The sequence below is a fragment of the Vulpes vulpes genome, chromosome 8, assembly GCF_048418805.1.
Source record: "Vulpes vulpes isolate BD-2025 chromosome 8, VulVul3, whole genome shotgun sequence".
Taxonomy (NCBI): Eukaryota; Metazoa; Chordata; class Mammalia; order Carnivora; family Canidae; genus Vulpes; species Vulpes vulpes.
This window is the reverse complement of record NC_132787.1, coordinates 11,768,749-11,778,026: the sequence shown is the minus strand read 5'-3', so window position 1 is coordinate 11,778,026 and position 9,278 is coordinate 11,768,749. Positions and strand designations below refer to the sequence as shown.

General features: G+C 36.9%; 1 non-coding gene across 1 annotated transcript; it reads right to left on the bottom strand.

The window, feature by feature from the left end:
• Positions 1–3,097: 3,097 nt before the first annotated feature.
• LOC112921278 (U1 spliceosomal RNA) lies at positions 3,098–3,262 on the bottom strand. The gene has a single exon (XR_003235217.1). It is a non-coding gene; the product is annotated as a U1 spliceosomal RNA (small nuclear RNA).
• Between the last annotated feature and the right edge of the window lie 6,016 nt (positions 3,263–9,278).

The following is a 9,278-nucleotide window of genomic DNA, read 5'->3' as shown; positions in this document are numbered from 1 at the left end:
GTAGGTGGCATATTTAATAAGCGAGAACATTTACATAGGAGGCCATCTCCACTCCTGCCTGCCAGTTGAAAAGTTTCTATAAAGGGCTTAACTGGGTTCGGCCACACGCACTGTCCAGATGGTCCCAACAACGCATCACTATCTCAAGGTTAGGCCCTGGGGACAGCCTCTGGGAGTGAGGAAGGCCAGCAGAAGGCACATTCCATGGACGGGGGAGGAAGTGAGGAGCCTCTGATTACCCAGGTCCTACTCAGGGGTAACCGGGCAATCACATCTTCTCAATGACCTCCCCGAACATGTGCAGAGACTGCTGTGGTGCATTCTCAAAATCACTTCACTTCTAGGGACACCTGGGCCGCTCAGTGGTTTAGCCCTGCCTTCAGCCCAGGGTGTGATCCCAGAGCTCCTTCTGCCTGTGTCTCTGCCTCTCCCTCTTTCTCTCTCTCTCTGTCTCTCATGAATAAATAAATAAAATCTTTTTGTTTGTTTGTTTTTTTGTTTTTTTTAATAAAATCTTTTTTTCCCATATTTTTCTTTTTTTAAATAAATTTATTTTTTATTGGTGTTCAATTTACCAACATACAGAATAACACCCAGTGCTCATCCCGTCAAGTGCCCCCCTCAGTGCCCGTCACCCATTCACCCCCACCCCCCGCCCTCCTCCCCTTCCACCACCCCTAGTTCATTTCCCAGAGTTAGGAGTCTTTATGTTCTGTTTCCCTTTCTGATATTTCCCACACATTTCTTCTCCCTTCCCTTCTATTCCCTTTCACTTTTATTTATATTCCCCAAATGAATGAGAACATACACTGTTTGTCCTTCTCCGATTGACTTATTTCACTCAGCATAATACTCTCCAGTTCCATCCACGTTGAAGCAAATGGTGGGTATTTGTCGTTTCTAATGGCTGAGGAATATTCCATTGTACGCATAAACCACATCTTCTTTATCCATTCATCTTTCAATGGACACTGAGGCTCCTTCCACAGTTTGGCTATTGTGGCCATTGCTGCTAGAAACATCGGGGTGCAGGTGTCCCGACGTTTCATTGCATCTGAATCTTTGGGGTAAATCCCCAACAGTGCAATTGCTGGGTGGTAGGGCAGGTCTATTTTTAACTCTTTGAGGAACCTCCACACAGTTTTCCAGAGTGGCTGCACCAGTTCACATTCCGACCAACAGTGTAAGAGGGTTCCCTTTTCTCCGCATCCTCTCCAACATTTGTGGTTTCCTGCCTGGTTAATTTTCCCCATTCTCACTGGTGTGAGGTGGTATCTCATTGTGGTTTTGATTTGTATTTCCCTGATGGCAAGTGATGCAGAGCATTTTCTCATGTGCATGTTGGCCATGTCCATGTCTTCCTCTGTGAGATTTCTCTTCATGTCTTTTGCCCATTTCATGATTGGATTGTTTGTTTCTTTGGTGTTGAGTTTAATAAGTTCTTTATAGATTTTGGAAACTAGCCCTTTATCTGATACGTCATTTGCAAATATCTTCTCCCATTCTGTAGGTTGTCTTTTAGTTTTGTTGACTGTATCCTTGCTGTGCAAAGCTTCTTATCTTGATGAAGTACCAATAGTTCATTTTTGCTTTTGTTTCTTTTGCCTTCGTGGATGCATCTTGCAAGAAGTTACTGTGGCTGAGTTCAAAAAGGGTGTTGCCTGCATTCTCCTCTAGGATTTTGATGGAATCTTGTCTCACATTTAGATCTTTTTTTTTTTTTTAAATAAATTCTTAAAAGAAAAAAAATCACTCCAATTCTAAATGAAATATCAAGAACCTCTTCTGTCCACAATGCTGCTTCAGGGCTAAGGACTCAGAGTGACCCAAAGCTCCAAAAGCACAAGGGTCAGATCTCAGAACTTACCAGACAGGTTTCTGGAAGTAACAACATCACATCACTTCTGTCTGTTCCGTATATTTTCATTTGAGCCAGTTTATTGTTCTTCCATATTTGCTACTTTTTCTCACTTTCCAGTGATAACCCAAAAGACCTGATCTATACACTACAAGGATGATTCTTTTATTAAACATACCAGAATTCTTTATCCAACTAGATATCCAACTCAGTAAATATTTATCTTGGAAAGCCAAACATTCATTCTATAGATGTGCTATAACTCAAAACATTTTCAGGAATTCTTTTTTGGAAATAGTCTTCAGGGCCTGGAGTACATATGTTTTTAAAGTTACCAGTGTCAGCAAATAGGTCTTTAGGAATATAATTGACTTATAGCAGCAATTCTCAAAACTTTGGTCTCAATGATCCTTAATGACATTTTAATGATTAAGGATCCTTGAGACATTAAGCACAGAAAAGACATTTAGCACAGGTGAAAATTATTGAGGATCTCAAAGAGTTTGTTTATATGACTTGCTTAATATTTATCATGTTAGAAATTAAAAGTTTTAAATTTTTCATTCATTAGCTTATTTTGAAATAACATAAGCCATTCAATATTAAAATAAATAACTTATGAAAATAATTACTAAGTTCTCTCAAACAAAAATTTTTGTGATAGAAGTAGCATTTTTTTACAGTTTTAAAACATTTTAGGGGCATCTGGGTGGCTCAGTGCTTCAGCATCTGCCTTTGGCTCGGGTCGTGATTCCAAGGTCCTTGGGATTGAGTCCCACATTGGGCTCCCTGCAGAGAACCTGTTTCTCCCTCTGCCTGTGTTTCTGCCTTTCTATCTCTGTGTCTCTCATGAATAAATAAAGAAAATCTTTTAAAAATAAATAATAAATAAATAATAAAATCATTTTAATATCTGGCTCAATAGAACACAGCTGGATTTTTATATCTCTTTTTGCTTACAGTCTGTTGCAATGTTATTTTAAGTATGTGAAGAAAATCTAAACTCACACACATGTATTTGGAAAGAAAGGATATTTTTAAAGGTTTTTTTCAGATAAATGTGATATTCTTTGATACTATGCCAAAACTCAACAAGTAGTAATTTCTCAAAGGTTAGTCGCAAAGTGAAATCTGAAACCATATCAATAAACTTTTCATATTCTGCTACATTAAAATCCATTGGTCTGTCTTCCACTTTGAAAGAATTCTTTTTTCTAAAGGAAAATGAATACTTTTTATAAGGGAAAAGCATAAGCGCAATCCCCCACTACCACAAATTATGCAGTCAAGTTTCCCACTTTTGAGGGAGTCACAGGGGTTGGCACAACCATAGTGCAATGGATAAGCCTCACCCTGGGGAGATTACCTTCGTGATCATGGTTATCTCCCCTGCCAGGTAGGTATGAAATAATTCTTTACCCATGAACAATTTTATAACATCATACATTGGTTATTTGGAAAATATTAATTCATTTAGTCATGCAGATCTTCCAAATATCAGTACATTTCATTGTGCAACAGTGTCATGTGCCCTGAAAATTCTGGAAAACGCCACTGTACTCTTGCAAGAGAATAAGAATGAAAAAGGCAAAGAACATCTTAGTGTTACTATAAAAAATGTTTTCGACTTTGTGAACCCCCTGAACGAGTCTTGGGACTCCCAGGGTCCCCAGACCACACTTTGAGAACCAGAGACTTAGAAGATAACTTACAAGTCTTTCAGAGTAAAGTCTTACATGGCATGTTTCCAAATTAAGCAACATGAATCATGTAATTTAGGAACTGATACTTTCAACAATTTAAGCATCTTTTGTGGAAAAATGTATTTCAATAAACTTTGTCATTGTCAGGTGTTCTGATTAATGTCGACTTTCATCACTTTACATCACATCAGAAAGTTCATGATGTTGGCCCACATTAGGTACTAGAATTGCCCCAATTGACACAGTCAGTTAGACACCATGTTGGGTCAAAGTCCATAAAACTTAGCTCTGTCACAGTGAAACTATTTTCATTTCCTAAACTTTAGATGATGACCCATTTCCTTTCAGGAGTATTCAAAAGGATTATGTTTAGTTTAAGGAATAATTTGGCTACCCCATGAGGTTTACTGAAAAAGAATTTTCTATAACTCTAATGCAAATGTTTGTTTTCTCTTTTGAAACTGTGATTTCTGATTATAGACTATAAAAGCTATGAAGAATCAAGAGGCCATCTAGACCAATTATCTAATTTTATGAGTGATGACAATGAAACTCAGAATATCAAAATTGGATAGCTACTTGGAGCCTAAGCTGAAATCAAAATCTAAGTCCCACGACATCCTTCCTGGGCTTCTCTGCATAGATTGAGAAGCTTCTCAAAGGAAGAAAGTTCATCTTATCTCAGCTTTGTATTTCCCATTTATTACCCAACCCAAACTGGAGATGTGCAAAAGATAGGTTCACTAATTCAGAAATATTTTAAACTTTTTTCTTTCAAAACCAAGTACATCAGTTTTTGAGTTATATTCTTATAACCCACCCAGAAGTCACCAGTGACATTTTATTAGCAAGGGACAGAGAAATATGAAATAACTTAGTGAAATACCCATACATTGCAAAGCTAACCACAATCAGAAAATTATTATCTATTTTATCTGCCTTGGTGACATTCTTCCAAATGTAATAAACCAAGGTTCAGGGTCTTAAAATAGGCAATAAAAATGATACTTGCGAAAATGACTAAGGATAGGTGGAGTGCCATTAATTAAGCAATAATCCCTTTGAAATCAGTCATTACCAGCAGTTTTTTGCTATGGGCCATTAACACTCTAACTAGCAAGTCATTAATAGTGGTAATAACCAATTCTGAGGGGATTATTGCTCGAATAAACTATATATAATGATTTTTAAGCTTTATAAAAATTTTCACACTTTTGTGTAAATCTTTGAATGATAAGTAAGTATGGGCAGAATTAGCTGAAAATATAACTGGCTCATTTTTTAAAACATAAGTATTTCTCTCTCTCTCTGTCTATTCCAATATATTTGTTTAGCATGTCCTTCAAGTTTGAGGATGGTGCTCCTGATGATATGTTAGGGTGTAGAGGATTTTTCTATCCTCTTTTCATAGAATATCCATAAAGACTGTGTAATAGTTTGCAAATGTCCTCACTCCTTTAGAGCCTAGCCTTACCATTGACTTCATCTGTAAAAGTCCAAGCCCACTCAATGTCATTTTTTGTCCAATTTCACCTAGTTCACTTTGATGGGGTATTGTTGTTGTTGTTTATGCATGCCTGTAACACTAAATTTCTTCTGTAATGTAGACAATCCCTGTAGTTTGCTATAGTTGCAAAAGACCACATCCAAGATAGAAACAGACTCGATTTAGGGGAGGGAGTAAATGAAAGGGTTCCTGATTATTTTATCCACATAGTAGCCCACAAATACAGCATAGGGAATAGAGTCAATAATATTGTAATAGCATCATATGACGCCAGATGGTGACTACACTGATTGTGATGAGCACTGAGTGATGTATAGAATTGTCAAATTGCTACTTTATATACCTGAAATTAATATCATATTGTATGTCAACTATATTTCAATAATAGAAATTAAAGAAAACCACTGTAATGGTAGCCCACAGATAAACACTCTGGCCCTGGCTTCCTCTAGTGTCCCCAGGCACTGAAACTCCAGCAGGGCTTTTGGTGGTAGTTTTTACCATTGTCATATACCCATCATCACTTTTTCTTATCTAGGGCTGGAGTTGGGAGATCTAGAGCTGGGGTTAGGGGATGTTGGACCTCTCTGATATATTTGGTGAACATCACAACTTGACCCTTAGATACTTTTACAAATTATAAAACAATATTGGGTAAACATAGATCCTCTCTAAAAAAAAAATGAGCCATATAAGAAAAAATCATGGGATACTGGAGGGGAAAAAAAAAGAACATGAGGAGAAGAAAACTGAGATTCTTCAAAAGAATTTTTTAAAAATCTTCTTTGCTCAAAAATAGTATGAAGGCATATGAATATTTTATTAAGTGTAAAATTAATGTTGTCTATAATACTGAAGGGGATACAGCCTCTATGAAATTGATAAAATAGACAAGAACCATCCAAACTGCAGATACCAATTTAAAGCCACAATAAAAGGAATTGAAAGCAAATTCAACACTAGAAAAAATTAACAAATGAATTAGAAGAGTCTAAAGTTTCTTAGATAAAGGGATAAAAATGATAAGACTAAAAGATAAAACTGCATAAAAACTGGAAACTTTTATATATAATCAAATTTCATAAACTGAATTTTTTAAAAACTGGGAAAATATTTATCAAATAAAATCTGACAAAGAGCCATTTGCAGTAATTTTAAGGAACTCATGACAAACAATTAGAAAAAGCTGGCTATAAATGAAATCATGCCATTTGCAATGACCTGGATAGAGCTAGAGTGTATTAGGCTGAACAAAGTAAGTCAGTCAGAGAAAGACAAATACCATATGATTTTACTCATACATAGAATTTGAGAAACAAAACAGGTCAGGGTGCCTGGATGGCCCAGTTGGTTGAGCATCCAACTCTTGGTTTTGGCTCAGGTCATAGTCTGGTCATCCTGGGATTGAGCCCTATATCGGGCTCCACTCTCACTCTCTTTCTCTCTCTCTGTCTCTGTCTCTGTCTCTCTCTCTCTCCCTCTCAAATATATATATATTTTATAAAATATATTTACATATATATATTTTTTAAAAGAAAAGAACAAAACAGATGAACATAGGGGAAGGGGAAAAAAGAAAGGGAGGCAAACCATAAAACAGACTCTTAACTAAAGAGAACAAACTGAGGGCTCCTGGCGGGTGGGGGATGGGGATTAAGGAAGACACAAAAAATGAAAATGTTGGCTATAGGGTTGCCTGGGTGGCTCAGCGGTTGAGCATCTGTATTTGGCTCAGGGCATGATCCCGGGATCTAGGATCCTCCTGGGGGGAGCCTGCTTCTCCCTCTGCCTGTGTCTCTGCTTCTCTGTGTCTGTGTCTCTCATGAATAAATAAATAAAACAAAACAAAACAAAATGTTGGCTATAAGTTAGTGGACAACGAACAATTTAGAAAAGTGACAAACATTATAAAGAAATAATTTTCTTCATTACTAATCAGACATACAAATTAAAACAAATATCATTTTCACTATCAAATTAGAGAAATATCAAAAACCTGTATACAACTACCAAAAATGCAGAATCAGGAACTGTTGTGCCCTCCTGGAGAAGTGAAAGGAACTAATATACTTGACCCTTGCTCAAAAAGCAATATTGTGAGATATGAAGATCTAAAATCTCTATGAAAGAAGTCCATTGGGACTGACACGCCTGCTAAGAGATGAAGTCTATGAATCCAGGTTGGAGCATGTCACTACTCTGACCGTTGAAGAATGGAAGAAGCGATGCTTTGTGACTTCCACAGCTAAATCATAGAAGGGGCGCAACTTCCTCCTGGTACTCTCTCACACCAGAGATGCTCACCCTGAGAATCCAGCCACCATGATGGGGACACCATGCAGCCATGTGAGAAGTCCATGGCTCAGCCACTTAAGTCTCCCCAGTTGACCACCAGCCTCAGCTGCCAGATACCTATCTGATGAAGCCAAGTGGAGCAGAGATGAACTCTCCCTACTGAGGCCACCCCAGATTGCAGATTCATCAGCACAATAGTGCTTTCTTCCCATCCCTCCAACTTTAAACCATGTTGATTTCTAAGTCTCAATCCCCAAAAAGAAATGCTTTCAACAGGGACTACAACAATGGTTCCAAGGAACTGTAAGTTAACATGACCACTTAGTCATTCTGGCTCCTCCATGCTACTGAGCCAACAAGCCAAAAGGCGTGGGGGTGGGGAGCTACTGTACTAGCCTGGGAAATTAATCTTTATTAATAAGAAGAAATCGGGTTACTTCTTCACCTTGTGGGTAGGACAGACTAAGTCTAGAACCTAGGAGATTCTCTGAGGTATCTTTTAACGTCTTCTGAGTAATGTTGAAGATTATGGTTACTGGAACTTTATGAACTTCCAAAGTAATATGCTAAATCTTTTGGTCCAAGACAAAGATCAGAGGGACAATCTGTCATCAATTTTATACACATAGCCAGGAACACAACAGGCCAATGCACAAGAGGAACAACCCAGATGACCTAGGTCCTGGAAGAGTGATCTCTCAAACTCAGAAAAAGACTGCTGTCTAAAGCATTGAGTTCCAAAAACTCCAGGTGGCCAGATTGGTTGGAAAGAGGGAGAAAGACAAAGTGAGCTTGTCACCTGCCATTGTACACTTCCATATTTTAGCAGTTCTAATTCTAGTGATGGAAACATTTTTATTCTCCTTAATCATAATAGCTCAATATTATTTACAAACCCATCTTATAAATCATTTTGTTCACATATAAAAACTGAATATATTTCCCCTTCCTTTATGAAGAAGTTCAAATATTCAGAATCTGCCTTCTAAACAGGATTTCATTACTAAAGAAAAGAAAATTACTTATGTTTCCTGCAAATTTTAAGGATAGAAGCTGAATAGACCTTTAAATAGAAGTGCTTCCTCCATTTGGATTCAGCAGGAAAAAAAATTAGTTGACTTCCCAATATCCCTGAGTGCATCATCTTTAAAAATCAATTGTTACATTACCATCTATTAAAAAACAATAATAACGAAACCTTATTTTCTGAGCTGCAAGAATTTTGAAAACTCAGTCAAAGCTATAGCTCAATACAAGATTGCTTAGAAGTTCAAAGACAATATCATATTAAAAATCAAAGCTTTCAGACATTTAGCTTTACTTAAAAGTCACCCAATATTAAACTGGAATGTTTCACTTATTTAAATTCCCTTTAATGAAGATCCTTTTACATCTTCTCATCTATATTAGTCCCTGATGATTATACCCCAAGGATATTAAAATCCCAGTCTGTCAAAATCACCAGAAAATATCTTCAAATGTACACTTGGCAGTCTTTGCAATATTGAGTTGGTAATGTGAAGGATTATTTATAACTAGGATGCTGCATTTTCTACTTTGCAAATGAGCTTTAAATTAGTAGTCCATTTGCTGACTTGAATTGGGTGGCTGAATCTAAAGAAAAGTTAGAATCATCAACCTAGAATAACTGCTGAAGATGTTAAAAAATGGGGAGGGTCAAGCTCATGTCACAACAGCCATAGAAACACAAATGAAAGTTGACAAAACACACAGATAGTGAGACATTTGAGAGAAATGCAGGAAGGAAAGGAAATAGTTGGCTGAATATATGAATTTCCTTTGTCTGAATTTGTCTGAATTCTTTTCATATGCCTTGAAAACTGATAATTCACCTTAAGCTGCAATTCCCAGTCAAAAATTAACCAAAATATGTAAATAGTATTTAAACAAATTA